The 18764-nt window shown below is 39.3% G+C and overlaps 1 protein-coding gene and 1 long non-coding RNA gene across 2 annotated transcripts in view; one reads left to right on the top strand and one right to left on the bottom strand.

Moving 5' to 3' along the window:
• Window positions 1-18764, top strand: part of LOC109927730 (paraspeckle component 1-like) — a 191104-nt gene that overhangs the window by 122783 nt on the left and 49557 nt on the right. The window lies entirely within an intron of this gene.
• Window positions 8524-13543, bottom strand: LOC125484858. Its single transcript, XR_007263670.1, has 3 exons — window positions 13401-13543; window positions 12664-12785; window positions 8524-11552 (listed from the first exon to the last, which is right to left on the bottom strand). It is a non-coding gene; the product is annotated as an uncharacterized LOC125484858 (long non-coding RNA).

Here is an 18764-nt window from a genome sequence, read left to right as displayed (position 1 = left end):
ACATATGAGTTGCTTGCCTTTATTAACTGACTTTGGAAACTGTACAAAATATTGGATTGGCCACAATTGGAGTACTGCGTGCAGTTCTGGTCACCACGATATAAGAAGGATGTGTTTGCACTAGCGAGAGTGTAGATGAAATTTACCAGCATGCTGCCTGGGCTGGGGGAAAGATTGGACAGGCTGGAGTTGTTTTCCCTGGAGCACTGAAGGTTGAGACGGGACCTGATAAAGGTTATAAGATTATGAGGGTGATGGGCGTTAGGTGGATAGGGAGGCACTTTTTCCACTAGTAGAGAGATCCATACTAGAACATAGATTTAAGGTAATAAGTAGAAGGCTAAGAGAAGAGTTAAGGAGATTCTGTTTTCACTCAGACATTGATGGATATCTTGAATTCTTGAAACATTTAAGCAGTACATAGATATTCACTTGCATAACCATAGTTTCCTGGGTTGCGGGCCAAAAGCTGGAAAATCAGATTAGTACAGTCAGAACTTTGTTAACCAGATAAATCAAATGGCATCCCTTAGTGCTGTAAAAATCCCTCCCCTGTTGGATTTCTGAAATTGGTTTTTGCAGCAGCTTTGCATCTATCGAGAATTTCAATCATTGTCAAACGTTATGTTTCTTAAGTTTTTTGAGGCTGACGTTTGAAAAAAACGTCTGTTGGCATAATTGCAAAAGTTGAGGGAATGTTGGCTGTTGCTTTTAGAGGTTTGAGTTCACATTTTCCGAACTATAACTTCAACAACTAAAAGCAGATATTACATCTATTCCAAACGTTAACCTGTTGTTTATGTTTGCTCTGACCGGGCCCCTTTTGGAGAACGTGTTTGAATGGTAAAAATCTATATTAAAAATATCTAATCAACTTCTTACGATGTGTTATGACACACCTCTGGATCAGGTGGGATGCAAACATGAGAGGTAGCACGGTGGCTCTGTGGTTAGCACTGCTGCCTCACAGTGCCAGGAACCCAGGTTCGATTCCACACTTGGGCGACTATCTGTATGGAGTTTGCACATTCTCCCCGTGTCTGCATGGGTTTCCTCCGGGTGCTCTGGTTTCCTTCCACAGTCCAAAATTGTGCAGGCTAGGTGGAGTGGCCATGCTAAATTGCTAAATTGGATGTGTAGGTTAGATTACTGCTTTGGGTTAGACATGGGAAATGCAGGGGCAGGAGAATAGGTCTGGGGGGGATGCTATTCGGAGGGATGGTGTGGACTTGTTGGGCTGAATGTAGGGACTCTATGAACTGTGAAACCTGGGCTTCCTGGCTGAGAGGTAGGACACTACTACTCTGACACTACCACAAGAGCTGCTTAAGCATTTATAGCTAGACTGTTAGTGGTGTTCCTTTTTTACATAACAATGGGAAAGACTTTTTGGTTCATCAAACCTGGTCCTTCCACATTCCATGTAAGATTATCTGAATTGTGGTCTTGCCTCCGTCCAGACACTCTCTGCCTTGCTAAGTCTCGTGTCAGTCAAATGAGTTTATTGATATCTTTATAATCTTCAATGCCATTCCTTAATGGTTAATGATTTAGTTCCTTGGCTTCATGTAGTTTGTATGCTGTGAAACATGAATCCAATTTTTGTAGCAGAGAAGCTTGTGGTGAAGTAAGTTAGACAGGTGATGTTATAGATATATACTGTCACAGATTTCATATGGAAGCCCTAGGTGTTAAAGTTATGTATTCCCATTAGTGACTCATGTGGAATAGTTAGAGATTTAAAAAAACACAGCAAACTGGAAGAAATATACAGTTACTTTGTCAGCCTCTGAAAAAATAAAGTTGAGAAATGTTCTAGGGAAAGTTTGGTTGGAAACCGTATCTTTGAATTCCTTTCAGTAACCTGTCAGATTGCTCCTCTGATCTGACTAGCAGGAATCTTAGCTGTCTGCTATTTGACTACTCTGCCCTATTCACATGACTGTAGAGCAATTGGACTTGGAAAAGTGACTCACAGCTAAACCAGTACTGGGTGACTTTTGTAGAGGAAGAGCACAGCATTCAGTGGAGGGGAGAGAACCTATTTTTGGCCCTATCACCTGACCTTCCAATGTCAGCAAGTCATTACAGCAATAAACATGCATGGTTTTCGAGACCATCAGAGGACTTGTGCTCATTATGCGCTAGCTCGGTTCCATTCATGTTGTGCAATGTGTAATCTCTGTGGTTGACAGTAATCTCTTATTGTGAAAGGTGCCTAGTTCAAGGATACTTCTGTTGCTCTACACACTTAAAGATTTGCAGTAAATTTGTTGAGGTTTTAAAACAAGCAAATAACTCCTTTATTTACAGATTTTGAAAAGAAATAATTCAAATTCTAATAACTGATTTTGAACCGTGATGGGTCTGAATTATTTAGTCTAACCCTCAGGTTTACTAGTCCAGTAGCAACTACAATACTTGATGAAAAGGCATGACCTCGGCAATATTTCTTTATCTCCAAATGCTGACACACTCGCTGAGTATTTCCAGAATTTTTTTGTTTTTATTTCTGAATAGGAAGGGTTTAGAAGGATATGGGCCAAATGCTGGCAAATGGGACTAGATTTATATAGGGTATCTGGTCAGCATGGATGTGTTGGACTGAAGGGTCTGTTTCCATGCTATATATCTCTATGACTCTAGACCTCCATGTTCTGCACTACTTTTCTGAGAACTACCATTCCTACTTTAAATAATAGGAATTTATTACGTTTGCATATTAGTTATGAACTAATTTACACTATCTATATAGAGACTTCGTGTTATAAGTTGAAGAGTTACAAATAACCTTTGGTATAAATTATAACAGTTTCATTAATTGCACAGAATACTGAACAATTTTCGGCATGAAATTGTGGTTTTGTAAAATATTTAGGAAATGGGTGTAAGATTCTGGTGGGGCTGTAAACATTTCTCAATTTCCAGTGGCAATGTGCTTTTGGAAATGTTGAGCAGTATGGCCTGAGGTTACAGCTCGTGTGTAATGATTACAGAAACCCACAGCTTCTCCTTTTGCTGTCATAGTTGCAACAGTTTGCCCATACACCCTTCAAGTTCTTATGCTTTAGGTTTAAGAACTGAAAAACTGAGTTAACTACAATGGGAGATGCATATATCATAAAATGAGAGAATGGTTACAGTGCAGAAGGATGCCATTTTCTTTATCATGTCTGTACTGGTTTTCTGAGCATTTTAATTTGGTGCCAATCTCCTGCTTTTGCCCCATAAGCCTGCACATTGTTTATGTTTAAATAATTATGCAATAATCTCTTGAATGCTCAATTGAACCTGTCTCCAGCACACTTCCACACAGTGCATTTTAAACTCGCTGTGTGTAAAATAATGTTTTTACCTCCCATTTGTTCCTATTGTAACACACTTTAAAAGTGTGTTAGGGTGGCACGGTGGCTCAGTGGTCAGCACTGTTGCCTCACAGCGCTAGGGACCCGGGTTTGATTCCAGCCTCAGGCGACTGTCTGCGTAGAGTTTGCACATTCTCCCCGTTTCTGCATGGGTTTCCTCCCACAGTCCAAAGATGTGCAGGCTAGGTGGATTGGCCATGCTAAATTGCCTGTAGTGTTTAGGGATTTATAGATTAGGTGGGTTATAGGGGGATGGGTCTGGGTGGGATGCTCCAAGAGTCAGTGCGGACTTGTTGGGCCGAAGGGCCTGTTTCCACACTGTAGGGATTTTATGATTCTATGAAAAGTGTGCCTTCTGGTTCTCAATTTGTTTACAAGTGAAAATCTACTCTGTACCGACCACTTTGAAAACTTCTATAAATCTCCTTTTAGTCTCATCTCCAAGGAAAACAGCCCCAACTTCTCCAATCTCTCTTCATAACTGAAACATCTTATCCCTGGAACTCTCATAATGAACACTCTCTGATGCATTAACATTATAGTGTGGCATCCAGAACTCTATACAATACTCCAAATGAGTTCTAACTCGTGCCTTATATAAATTCATCATAATCTCAAATAAAAGCACAATACTATCTGAAATAAAACAAAGTGCTGGAGAAACTCAACAGGGGTCCAGCAGAATATTTGGAGAGAGAAACAGTTAACATTTCAAGTTTTATATAACTCTTCATCATAACCTCCCTGCTGTTGTACTCTATTATCCTATTTACGAAACCTAGAATACAGCATACTTTACTAACATCTCTATCTACTTGTCCTGTCACCTTTAATGACTTCTGCACATACATTGCCAGGTCTCTCTGCTCCTGCATACCCTTGAGAGTAGTACATTTGTTATATACTGTCTCTCAATGACCTTTGTACCAAAGTGTATTACTTGATGATCCCTGGAATGGAGGGATTGTCTTATGAGCAAAGGCTAAACAGTTTGGGACTGTACTCACTGGAGTTTGGAAGAGCAAATAGTGACCTCATTGAAGCATATTGGATTCTTAAGGGGCTTGACAGGGTAAATGCTGAGAGGATGTTTCCTCTCATGGGAACTAGGACAGAGGGCATAATCTCAGGATAAAGGGGAACCAATTTAAGATTGAACTGAGGAGGAAGTTCTTCTATCAGAGGGTTGTGAGTCTTTGGAATTCCTTGCCACAGAGAACTGTGGGGTCAGAGTCCTTGTACACAGTTAATGCTGAAATAGATAGATTCTTAATCAGTAGGGGAATCATGAGTTAGAGAATCACAGAGTCATACAGCAGAGAAACAAGCCCTTCAGTCCAACTAATCCATGCCGACCATAATCCCAAACTAAACTTGTCCCACCTGCCTGCAGACCTTTCCTATTCATGAACTTATCCAAATCTGTTTTAAACATTGTAACTGTACCCATGTCCACCACTTCCTCTGGTAGTTCATTCCACACACTAACCACTCTCTGCATAAAAACTTTCACACAACGCCTCCCACCCCATTTCCTTTTAAAATCTTTCTTCTGTCACTTTAAAAATATGCCCACCTTAGGGAAAAGACCTTTGTATTCACCTTATCTATGCCTCTCTGTATCTTTATAAGGTCACCCCTCAACCTCCTACGCTCCAGTGAAAAAGGATCCAGCATATTCAGAGATAACAAGGTGTAGAGCTGGATGAACACAGCAGGCCAAGCAGTTCCTGCTATCTCAGCATATTCAGCCTCTTATAATTCAAACCATCCATTCCCAGCAATATCCTGGTAAATCTTTTCTGAACCCTCTCCAGTTGAATAATATCCTTCCTATAACAGGGTGACAAGAACTGCACAAAGAACTCCAGAAGAGGCCTCACCAACATCCTGTATAACTTCAACATGATGTCTCAACTCTTATGCTCAAAGGTCTGAGCAATGAAGGTAAGCATGCTAAACACCTTCTTAACCACCCTGTCTTCCTGTGAAGCAAATTTCAAAGAATTATGTACCTGAACTTTTGGGTCTAATGTGTTCTACACGCTATCCAAGACCCACCATTAATTGTACAAGTCCTGTCCTTGTTTGTTTTACTAAAATGCAATATCTTGCATTTATCCAAATTAAACTTCATCTGCCACTTTTTAGTTCATACGCTCAATTGACCAAGATCTCTTTGTAATCTTAGCTAACCTTCTTCACTGTCCATTATGCCACCAATTTTGGTGTCATCCACAAATTTACTAACCATGCCTCCTATATTCTCATCCAAATCATTTATATAAATGATGAACAAAAGTTGTCCCACTACTCATCCCTGTGGAACACTGCTGATCACAGTCCTCCAGTCTGAACAACCCTCCATCACCACCCTCTGTCTCCTATTGTAAAGCAAATTTTGCATCCAATTGACAAGCTCACTCTGAATCCCTTGTTATCTAACTTTCATTTTGATAGGACTCTAATGTATTGTACATATTATGGGGAAAGGGCAGGAAAGTGGACTTATACAGGATGTTGGATCAGCCATGATCCTATTGAATGATGGAGCAGGCTCAAGGGGCCAAATGGCCTGCTCTTGTTCCTATTTCTTAAGGTCTTACAGTATTTACACTATTCTGCATTAAAATTCATCTGCTGCCAATCTGCCACTCCATCAATGTGTCCATGCCCTTTTATAGTTCTACACTGTCCTCTTCACAGTTTATAATTCTCCCAAGTTTGTATCGTCCACTTTGAAATTATGTCCTGCACGCTACAATGTAGGTCATTAATATACATCAGGAAAAGCAACAGTCCCAATTCTGACCCCTGGGGATCTCCACTACAAACCTTCTTTCAGCTTATAAAATGACCTTTACCTATTACTCTGTGTTTCCCAACCCTCAGGCAATTTTGTATCTTCAGCACAGTGGCTCTGGTTAGCACTGATGCCTCACAGTGCCAGGGACCCAGGTTTGACTCCAGCTTCGGGCAACTGTCTGTATGGAGTTTGTACATTCTCCCTGTGTCTATGTGGGTTTCCTCTGGGTGTTCCGGTTTCCTGCCACAGCCCAAAGATGTGCAGGTTAGATGGATTAGCCATGCTGAATTGCCTGTAGTATCCAGAGATGTGCAGGCTAGATGGATTAGCAATGGGAAATGCAGGGTTACAGGGATATGGTAGGGGGATAGGTGTGGGTAGATGTTCTTTGGAGGGTTGATATGGACTCGATGGACCAAATGGCCTGCTTCCACACTGTGAGGATTCTATGATGGAAATGTTCCTTTTTTTCTATGATCTAAACTCTCTTCTCAAGTCTATTGTGTGATACTGTATTGAGTGCCTTTGAGAAGTCCTCAGACACCACATCAACTTCATTACCATCATCAACACTCTGTTAACTCTTCAAAGAATTCCAGCTAGTTCGACACGATTTTCACTCAGCGAACTCATGCTGACTATTCTGAATCAATCCATATTCTTCTTTCTGATTATTAATTCTGTCCTGAATAATTTTTTCTAGAAGTTACCCTTCCACCAAATTTAAACTGACTGGTTGTAATTGTTGGGCTGATTGTTTACAATGTTTTTTCAATAATGGCTTAATGTTTGTAATTTTCTAGCACCATCCCCAACATGAAGACTGTTGAAAGATTGAAAGAAATTTGCCTGTGCAATTTCCAGTTTCACTATCTTCATCATCCTTGGGTAGATTTCATCTGGTCCTAGTGCCTTCTCAACTATAAGTATTGACAGCTTATCCAATGCCGCCTCCTTATCAATGTTAAAACCTTCTAGTGACTCAGCTTCCTCCTCTGTCACCATGGCATGGGTAGCATCTGCTTCATGCATTAAGACAAATGCAAAGTATTTATTTAACGGCTCAGCCATGCCTCTGACCTCACAGTGTAAATCCCCTTTTGGTTCCTAATTATCCCTCCTCCTCCAACTTTTACCATCTTTTTACAATTGACATGCGTATAGAAGATGTTGGGAATTCTTTTTATGTTAGCTGCTAATCTTTTTTCCAAAATCCATCTTTGCTCCTTGCATTTGCTTTATCGTGTCCCTTCTGAACCTTTGTACCCAGCTTCATTCTCGACTGTATTTACTACCTTAGACCTGTCATAACCACGTTTTCTTCTTTAACTTCATTTCTGTCTCCTTTGTCACTCAGAGAGCTCTGGATTTGTTTTTCTTACTTTTCCCTTTTGGGGGAATACACCTTGACTGTGCTGAAACCATTTCCTCTTTGAAGGTGACCCATTGTTCACCTGTTTTTCCTGAGTTGACAGAGGTTTTAAAAAATGATCTAATTCTGTGACAGAAGGCTCCGTTGGATCCTGAAATACTCAATGCATTATTTTCTCCCATTTTAATTTCAATATTCTTCCATTCTTTCTTCACTGTACTCATGGGGATTTGGCACCGTAGGCAGCAGCTGGCAGAAATTCATGGTTGAGTCTAGATTATGCATAAATGTCTAAGTGACTGTGGTTGGAATCATAATCAAGCTTGATCCAGTTCTCTCTCTGTTTTTAGGTGTATGTACTCTCCAGCGTGGGGTAGTAGTCATGAGTGGAAATTCTGTCTGAGTTTTCCATTCCCTTAGCCAAAGGACACTGAAGTTGTGAGGTAATTCACCAACTGCTACTCTGACTGAGATTAATTAATCCAGCACAGAGCTGAATTAAACCTGGATCTTCTAAGCTTTTATGATCGAGCATTGTGCCTTTATTAAAAGCCACCAGGGAACTTAGTTGGCTATCAGACAATCTGTCAAATGTTAGTGGTGGAGAGTAATTGCTTTTCCAGTAACACATTGTAGCTAGTTTCTGAAAAATAACATTCTCTGATATCCCATAATCTTAGAACTATTTCCTCAAAACAGAAACCTGATAAAAATCTGATGTATATGAGTAATATTGAATATTTTCAGAAATGTGTGCATTCCTTGCAAAACTTAAACAAAAATACATTTTCTAAATCAATGTATAAACTAAAATTTAAACTACCTTCTCAACAAATATAACACAAGTGTGATTGCACTTTTCAGATGTGTCATTCATACTGAAGTATCTTTCAACTTGTGGTCACGTTAAATGAGTCACTTTACTTTGCAGAGCTGAGTGTGTTTGCATTTCTTTCCCAGTACAGTGAACAGAACAATAAGACCACAAACATATTTTTATTAATATTATAGGTTTCATTAAACTTGTACATTCTTCACTCATTTGGCTCAATCTGTATCATATCACATTAAGCAGCATTTCCTCTCTTTAGAACTGCAGTATGTTTCTTTTAAAAATTTATTTCTTTTTATATATTGTTACCTTATGAATTTGCTAATTTAGAAATTGTGGCAACTCTATGAAGATTTATGTATATGCTGAACAAATAAACTGCAAATCTGAACGTTTGAAGCAAAAACAGAAAGGCTGCACCAGAGCTGCCACACAGTGTCAAGCTCAAATGTTAGCCTGTCTTTTCTCTTTTCAGAAGCTGATGGAACGGTTACATATTAGAGATCATTGTTATTCCCATTCCAAGCATTTCACTAAGAAATAGTAACTTATGTTCACAAGATGATCACATAGTGATGATCCTAATTGTGTGGAACATGTTAGATGTAAATCATAAACATTTTCAGTTTTATTTACTAACCATAGGTTACCAACTAGAAACATGCATCAGTTAGAAACAGACTTTTGAACCTGTTTGCAAAGGGTTTGCTGTACATGAATAAGGAACTGTGATTTCAATGTACTAGGCTTTAGTGAGAACACACCTGTAGCACTGTGTGCAGTTTGGTCTTTGTTTTTAGGATATACTTGCGTGGGATGTGGAACAGCAAATGTTAACTTGATTGATATGTTGATGAGAGGGTTTTTCCAATGGTGATAGGCTGAGTCAATTGTGCCTATAGTAACCTGGATCTTAGAAGAATGAAGGATGATCTCATTGAAACATGCAAGGTTTTGGAGGGATTTAACAGAGTCAATGGTGAGACATTGTTTGCCCTGACGAGAAACCTAGAACACATGGCCACAGTCTCAGGAGAATGGACCAGTCATTTTGGACCGAGGTTTGTGAATTGTGTTCTCTACCCCCAATGATTATGGATGGTCCATTGTTGAATTCATTGAAGGCTGAGAATAGCACACATTTGAACTCTCAGGAAATGAGGCTGTGAGTGGGCAAGTGCATGGTCAGTGGAATGCAATGGCTAAAAGTGTGAGGTTATCCACTTAGGAAAGAGGAATGGAGATGCAGAGATTATGAGATTGGAAAGTGTTGATGTCAAAAGGGCCTAGGTATCTTCGTTCATAATTAATTGAAAGCTAATAATCAAAGAATTTGGAAGGAAAATTGGTAGGTTATCTTTTATCACAAGATGATTTGAGTATACGATCAAAGAAGTTTTCCTTTAATTGTATAGCTCACTGGTGAGACTGGAGTAATGTGTGCAGTTCTAATCCCCTTGCCTAAGGAAAGATAGAGGGAGCAGCAGAGATTCACCAGACAGATTCCTGGGATGGTGGGACTATCCAATGAGGAGAGATTGAGGAGACTAGGCCTATATCCTCTGGAGTTCTGAAGAATGACAGACGATCTAATAGAAACATACAAAATTCTTAAAAAGGTTAGTCAGAGTAGATGCAGCAAGGATATTGCCCCGGCTGTGGGCTCTAAACCAGGGGACACAGTCTAGAATAACAGACAAGTCATTTAGGACTGAAAAGAGGAGGATAGGATGGTGAATCAATGGAACTCTCCAGCCCAGTGAGCTGTGGAAGCTCATTTATTCAATAAGTTCAAGTCAGAGTTACTAATGACATCAAAGGATATGAAAATAGTGAGGGAATACAGCATTGATGTGGATGACCAGCCATTAAGCTCCTATGTTCCAAATGTAAGGGAGGATGTAAAAATGGATTTAAGTCAATTATCAGCCAAAATCAGAGGTTTGATGAACTACTGTGGTCTATTCCTGTTTATATTTTGTTTTTATGGTAAGTGCGTATCATTGACTGGGCCACTATTGGTTGTCCATTCATTATCTATGTGTCACATACTGATGAAACATAAAGGCTTTTCCCCTAAATGCTTGCATCCTGTCCTGAAGGTGCTGAGAAATAGTTTGAAAGACAGTGGATACATTCTGACACTGCAAGCGATCAGAGAGTTTTCTTTAAACTGATCTGAATCAGGCACTATCACGTTCTCAGGGTAAACCTTATACTTGCAATTAAATTTCAGGTGGTGTAGTGAAGGCAAAAGTTTTGAATCATTCAAGAGTCTGTTGGATGCAACAATAGCAAAAATGTAACTTTTTTCTTGTCAATGGCTTAAGGTGAGTTAATCTGTTTTGTTAACTTGCTGACTTCCCATGGACTCCATATTAACAATGTTAATTGAAAACAGAAACTTAAACAATTGACTATGTTGAACATTATCACATACTCCTTTCCAAGCAAGAACAGCTAGTCTTCCTGGTCCATTTATGTCAGCCAATGGAGAGGCATTGATCTCATTGTTCAGAATTTGCCTCCTGGAGAGGCAGTGATGGAATGGTCAAATGTTAGTGATATATGGAAAAGATGAAAGAGTGAAAATTGTTTCGTTATTGAGAATGAATGTGTGCCAGAAACTCGGAATACTTTTACTGTTCATGCAAGCAAATAAGTGCTGGATAAGCACCTAAGATACTACTTTTTATTTACTCGTTTTTGGAAATAAAAGTTTTTATTTTAGCAGTCTTAATGTGGCTAGTGATGTCATGATATCTTACATGTTGTCCATTAGTTTAATATAATGCTTTGAGAATGTAATATCCATTTTAAAATAGCCATCTTGTGTTAGGTACACAAAGTCTGTAGCATCTGAATAATAACCATTCAGTTCACAAACTGCACTTATTTCACTCTGGATTTTGTAAACACAAATAGACATACATACACATATATGCAGATACTAGAGTCTCATCAGTTGTATGCTTGTTTCTTTAAGCCTCTCACAGTACTGGACAATGTTCAGCTGCTTTTCAGCTCTGCACTTGGGGTATTTGACAAACTGACACTGTTTTAAATTGAGTGTCTGAATTCAGCTTGTCAAATACACTCAGTGCAGAAGCTGTGATCTCTTGAGTCATGGATAGAAAGTTACTTTTGAAAATGAATTTGTCTTTGATTCCTTGGTATCTGAAACAACAGTAAACAGTAAATACTGTAACATGGACTTCAAACTATTATTCTGCTTAACCTTAGAGAAAAATTAATACAAAATATATAAATACAAAAATGACAAGCCATGTATTGCACAACATTCCAAATTTTCCAACCGCTTTGGTAAATTTTAGAGAATATAAGTTATGGATTTCTTTTAATCCTTTTGTTTTTATCATTGATGTAAAACGATATTTTAACAACTCAACTATGAGAGAGAAGATAGTGATATTTATTGTGACTTAATACATTGGCTGTAAGGAATTGTGGACAGTAGTTATGTTCAAGAGCATATTTGAAGGCTAGATTGATGGTATTTTGTAATCAATGAGGAAGCAAAAAAAAATGCTACTGATTAACCTGGAGATAAATAGAGATCATAATGAAGAAAAATAAACTGGATAGATGCAACAATATGTACTTAAGAAAAATAGAGTGATTTTACAATAGGATTTTTATATGGTTAACAGAATGTTACTGCATGGTGTGTTAAGAGCTGTAGGCCATTACTTATATTGACATTTGCATGTCACTTCCTGGGAATACTACATTGTACCTTTCTATGGCTCATATTCACCAGAAGAACGGTAATGAAACTAAAAAAAGTATTTAAAATAAATTGGAGAACTGCAGATGCTGGGGATCTGAAACCAAAATAGAAATTGCTGGAGAAACTCAGCAGGTCTGGCAGCATGTATGGAGAGAAAGTAAGTTAATGTTTTGAGCTTCCAAGTGACAAGGGTCACTGGACTCAAAACATTAACTCTGTTTTCTCTACAAAGATGCTACCAGACCTGTTGAGTTTCTCCACTAATTTCAGTTTGTTTCTAAAAAAAAAATTAGTTCTCTCTACAGTATAGTTCCGTTGGCAAGAACAGCTCTTTGGTACTCACCTAAGGACACCTTTATCCAGGTTTCAGCCAACTGTTCCTCTGATTCTCAACACGTTTATAAATTTACTTTCAGCAGGCAATCATATTAAGTAGTGACTTCTATCAATATTTCCCACTTCTAACCAAGGCTACTAGGATCAACTATGTTAAACTAACTTTTGCCCCAGTTGTGTCTTTGTGGATTGAATACTGACCTTATTTTTAGAGTGCAGTGGGTGGTATCTTTGCTGAATGGGCCATCAGGATAGCAGAAATGTTTTTCCCGTCAAGCTACAATCACTATAGAAATATGGAAGTTACATTTCTCTTTTGTCTTCTGAAGAAACAGAGGTTAGAAGGGAATGAACAACCTGTTCCTCTGTAGTTTTCAAATATATGTATTTGTATCATTCCATGAGGAAAAAAAATAGTTTATTTATTCCCTTACTTAAGCTTATTAAAATATAACAAATAATGTAAGAAAAGCGTAATAATTTCTGTAAACATTTTTGCCCATGCTATTTATACCGACACTGAATTGCCAACTCTGGGCTAACTTCCACTTTGTTGCCGTCTTCTTCCCCTTGTCTCCTTTGTGTAGAGGATTCAACCAAATGTCTCGAAGGGACATAAAGCCTTTTTAAAAACTAATTTTGACCAGGTCTGTACATTTCCACCTTATTTAAGTTTCATAAAATTCTTTATAAGTTGAGCCAAAGTACATTGTAGAATTATTAATATGTTATATTGGAGCTAGTCTGGGGATTTCTCATGTAGACAGTTACTTGCACAGAAAAGTGGTATGTTCCATAAACTTGCACAGATATTCATTAAATTAATGAAAAATTATTTAAACTAACTTTGAAGGAAATTTTAAAATAAATTATTTGAATACTAGATTTTCCCAATAATTAAAAAGCATCACTTTTGACAATAACTATTAATTTCATACCTGCATAGCTGTATTTTACAGTCAAACCTATCAGAAGAATGGAATCTGCTTCAGCTGTGGTGTTCAGTCTTTGGATAAATGAAGGCAGGCAGACCAGCATCTGGTAATGAAGCAAACGTTTTGCAACTTCTTCAATATACGTGGTTCTCTGAAATACAGAAGGTTGTCATATCGAACCCTTAAATCCTCAGCAGGAAACTCAAAATGGGGAAGATAACTCTGAGGTTTTGGTTGCAGGAAATATCTGTATGAGAAGTGACAAGATGACACAGTTTATTGTGAAACCAGAGGCTGAAGTGTTTTCTGTTAAACCTTCCACTAACACACAGAAGTTTCAAGCTGTAAGTCCAACCTGTTTTACATCTTCACTGGGAACATCACCACCTGCAAGTTCCCCTTCAAGTCACATACAAGCTGAGTTAGAACTGTATCATCATTCCTCTACCGTTGCTGGGTCAAAATCCTCTAACTCCCCAGTCAACAGCATTGTGGGAGTACCTTTGCTATGTGTACTGCAGTGATTCAAGAAGGAGGCTCACTACCACCTTCTCAAGGGCAGTTAGGATAGACAATAATTGCTGGCCTTACCAACAAGTTTCACATCTCACATGGATAAAATAAGTGCAAACTGGAATTACAATTATTTGAACTCTTTTGAAAAAATATTTGTATACAAAACATGCTTGGTGTTGTTAAGTTCAAGAAGGCATGACTAAACGCAATTGTGTTTAGGTATTGTTCAATCTTTCTTTTTCCAATTTCTCCCCCTCCTCCCTAAATTTGCACATTCTGTGCTCAGATATCAGATTAGAGGCAACAGAAGCAACAAGATTTCTGCTGAAGTCCTTTCTACATTTCTCCTACCATATCTGAACTCTCAAAATTGGAAAACTCAATTGCAAACCCAATAGTTAATTCACTACTTTATGTGACCAAACACTCTTTGCTCTCAATGAAGACATTTACCAGGAAGTAGCAAAAAAACTTTCTTCCTCCCTAAAATTATCTAGTCAGAGTGAATTCTCCTATCTATTTTGCTTTCTCAAGTTCCTAATCTACAAAGCGCACTATGACAGATAAGGTGAATTGTCAGTCACTGGGATAGTTCAACTGGATATTAGAGACTTGGGCCATTCTTGATTCAGGATTATCATTGTCCTAGAAAGATCAGCTTACACCTACTTGACACTTGCACAGCAAGGGATATGGGGCCCTTGCCTGAAGACCCCTTGTTATGATGCCATGGGAAGGAACATTACAGAAGGAGTGCTACTGCTTAGAGAGGCATTGACTCCTGTGTTCACTCGACATCCCATTGATTCTGGGTGCAGTGATTGAGGCTATTACAGACTTAATACTCCAATCAATTATAGAAGCCCTGTGGAAGTGTCCTGTTCTATTACAGCAGTGTTAGTTGGCATCCCATCAGCTTACTTCAAAGTTCTTTGAACCTCAAACAATCGCCTGGCTGGGTTTCCAGGGTTATCTGTATCCTGTGTGACGCTGCCTGCTGAGTTGCCAGTGTAGATGCTAGACTCCAACGTTGAATTAGAAGCCGTTTCCACTGCCTACAAATGATCTGGAATCAGCAATTCATTCCTGAATGCAGCAACATTTCTCTCTTCAAATGCTCACGCCTACTTGTGCTCTATGAATTGCTCAGGCAAACCAATTCTCACACAAAATAAGGTGCAGAGCTGGATGAACACAGCAGGCCAAGCAGCATCATCGGAGCAGAAAGGCTGACGTTTCGGGCCTAGACCCTTCATCAGAAATGGGGGAGGGGAAGGGGGTTCTGAAATAAATAGGGAGAGAGTGGGAGGCGGATAGAAGATGGATAGAGGAGAGGATAGGTGGAGAGGAAACAAACAGGTCGAAGAGGCGGGGATGGAGCCAGTAAAGGTGAGTGTAGGTGGGGAGGTAGGGAGGGGATAGGTCAGTCCAGGGAGGACGGACAGGTCAAGGGGGCGGGATGAGGTTAGTAGGTAGGAGATGGGGGTGCGCTTGGGATCCCTGCAGCCCAATGGTATCAATGTGGATTTCACAAGCTTCAAAATCTCCCCTCCCCCTACCGCATCCCAAAACCAGTCCAGCTCGTCCCCGCCTCCCTAACTTGTTCTTCCTCCCACCTATCCCCTCCTCCCACCTCAAGCTGCACCCCATCTCCTACCTACTAACCTCATCCTGCCCCCTTGACCTGTCTGTCCTCCCTGGACTGACCTATCCCCTCCCTGACTCCCCACCTACACTCACCTTTACTGGCTCCATCCCCGCCTCTTCGACCTGTTTGTTTCCTCTCCACCTATCCTCTCCTCTATCCATCTTCTATCCGCCTCCCACTCTCTCCCTATTTATTTCAGAACCCCCTTCCCCTCCCCCATTTCTGATGAAGGGTCTAGGCCCAAAACGTCAGCCTTTCTGCTCTGATGATGCTGCTTGGCCTGCTGTGTTCATCCAGCTCTGCACCTTGTTGTCTCGGATTCTCCAGCATCTGCAGTTCCTACTATCTCTCACACAAAATAAATTGCTGGAAAATCTCAGCAAGCCTGGTAGCATCTGTGGAGAGAATTCAGAGTTAATGTTTCAGGACCAGTCACCCTTCTTCAGAGACTGACTCACAGGGTATTGATCAGAGAGAGAGAGAGAACTGGTTTAAAAAATACTGAAAGAACTGCAGATGCTGGAAATCTGAACCAAAAATGGAAATTGTTGGAAAATCTCAGCAAGTCTGGTGGCATCTGTGGAGAGGATTCAGAGTTAACGTTTCAGGTCCAGTCACCCTTCTTCAGAACAATGTGACCCGTTGAGATTTTCCATCAATTTCCGTTTTTGGTTCAGATTTCCAGCATCTGCAGTTCTTTTGGTTTTTTTTAAACCAGTTTTCTCTCTCTCTCTGAACAATACCCTGTGAGTCGGTCTCTCTGTGTTGTTGATTATGTAGGTAAGATTCCAGGAAGGAGTTAATGAGGATTAGATTGCCAGAGTGTTTGGTTTCCTCCACCAGAGCATTCTAATCAATGTGAGTCATGCAATAATTTGTTTTACTGAACAGAAAATTACATTTGCCTTGAAGAAATTGCAGGTTTTTCTAAGCACATTACAATATTTTGGGGAGATTGAAATTACATATGATGAGCCAACTCCAGTTTTTATTTAACTTAAGCTCACCTTGCTAACTTCCATAACAATGACATTTTTCATTTATATATCATCTTCAACCTAGTAAACTGCCTGAAACAATTCACAGCAGTGTAATCAGAAAATAAAATTGACATTTAAACAAAGAGAAGGCATGAAGACTAGTGAGTAAGAGCTTGGTCAAAGAGGTGGATTTTAAAAAGAGAGGTGATGAGGTTTTGGAAGGAAATTACAGAGCTTGGAGCTGTGTGACCTCTGGTCCAACTGCAAATGGGGTGACAAAAGAAGTCAAGGAAGAACAATTTTTGCCTTTGTTTATATTGCACCTATTAAACAGTAAAATATCTCAAAGTGCTTCTTGGAAATATTATCAATCAATGTTTGACATCATGCCACCAGAAGGGATAAATAGCATATGACTAATATTTTTATCAAATAGGTGAGTGTTAAGGAACATCTTAAAGGAGAGAAAAAGAGCAGAGAAGCAGAAAAGTTTGAAGAAAACATTCCAGAATTTACAGGCTTAGCAAATTAAGGCATGACTACCAGTCATGCGGTCATTAAAATCAGGATGAACAAGAGGTCAGAATTTGGGGAGTGGAAATATATTGCATGATTACAGGTGGTGGAAGAAGTTACAAATATCGGGAGAAACACAACCACAGAAAGATTTAAACTCTAAGGTGAGAATTTTAAAATCAAGGCATTGCTTACCTTGGGGCCAATGTAGGACTGTGACTCCAGGGGCAATTGATAAAGGTAATGTTCATTTATAAGAGCATTTCTTGCAAATACGCAGAGGCAGATTTGGTCACAGAAACTAAGTGACGCATTTGGTGTCATAGAGGTCATTTTGTTCGTTTGCGACTATACAGGTAGTCTTAAGTTTTGCAGTGCAAACTAAAACTTATTATTATAACTGTGTTAGAATTGATCCCAAAATATTCTGTTCATTTGTTAATCATTATTATTAAAAGTCTCATCAGAAATTGTTTTACTTGGTAGAACTTATTGCAGATGTTAACAAAATGACAGAATTATTTATTTACATTCATTACTTTCCTCATGGCTGGGCACTTAACCCAAGAGTCATTGTCTTGAGCCCAAATCAGGTCAATAATTTCTGATGATTTATTTACTTGTTCTTATTTAGGTTCTGGGGCATGGACTGGAATTCTAATTGAAAGGATTCAAGTAGAGTCCTGGAAAAGGCAAGTATGTGTTTGGGAGGAAGCAGCTTTTTCAAGGACTTTTGAGAGGAAAAGGAGGTTGGAAATAGGAAAGTAGCTTGCAAAGCCAAAGGTATGCTTTTTTTAGGTGAGGGTGATAACGGCTGTTTTGAAAGAGGGCATTTGAAAAGAAAGAACCACTAACCATATCAGCTAACGTGGAAGCTGGGAAGGGAAGTTGAGTGATCAGCGGTTTAGTATGCAACAGGAGGTAGTTCTCGTAGACAAGATGAGCCAGTGTTGTTTAGACACAATCATAGTGCTGTAATGGAACTATATAGGTTGCTAATTGAATGTTAATTGTGTTTCATTTCATGCAGGTTGTGGGGGTTAACGGGAGTGCAATTACACCCCAACAAAGAGAAACATACTGATATTCTGGTTGTTAGGTTAGGAGGTACATGTTTGTATTGTTTATCTCTGTAAATCACAGCTTATTGGAAACATGAAAAGAAAGGGTCCAGTTCTATACGGACCACATGGCTTTCTGAAATAAAGTTAGCTGTTAAGTCATTTCAGAGGATAGTTAAGAATCAATAACTGGGACTAAAGTCATATGTAGGTCAGACCAGGTCAGATTTTCTCCCTTAAGGGACAGTCATGAACCAGATTAAAATGCAGCTGAATCAATTAATAGAAAAGTACTCTATTCCAACAACGTACAAATCATTTGTGATCATTGGTAGCAGTGCTTAGATCTCTGTTCTAGGTATCCTGGAAGCTGCCATGATGCCTATATCCTCAAAGATTCTCAGGTTCTCAATTCAAGGGCCAGATGCCTTACAAGGATGGTTACTGAGGTTGCTGTGGCATGGCTGATGACTCCATAATGCAACACTTGGAGGCCAAGTGTAGATACAATGCAACCATTCTTCCAACAGTGCCCATTGTGGAGCAGAGTTAGGCTTCCGGAAGGTGTAAGATTTTGATGCTTAGAAGGATTTTCAGTAAACCCTTGATAGAGAGTGCGGCATAATCCTTGCAAGCTGTACTCTGC

The sequence above is a fragment of the Rhincodon typus genome, chromosome 14 (assembly GCF_021869965.1).
Source record: "Rhincodon typus isolate 14 chromosome 14, sRhiTyp1.1, whole genome shotgun sequence".
NCBI classification, from domain to species: Eukaryota; Metazoa; Chordata; class Chondrichthyes; order Orectolobiformes; family Rhincodontidae; genus Rhincodon; species Rhincodon typus.
Note: the sequence above shows the minus strand (reverse complement) of the source record. Positions and strands in the feature narration are given on the sequence as shown.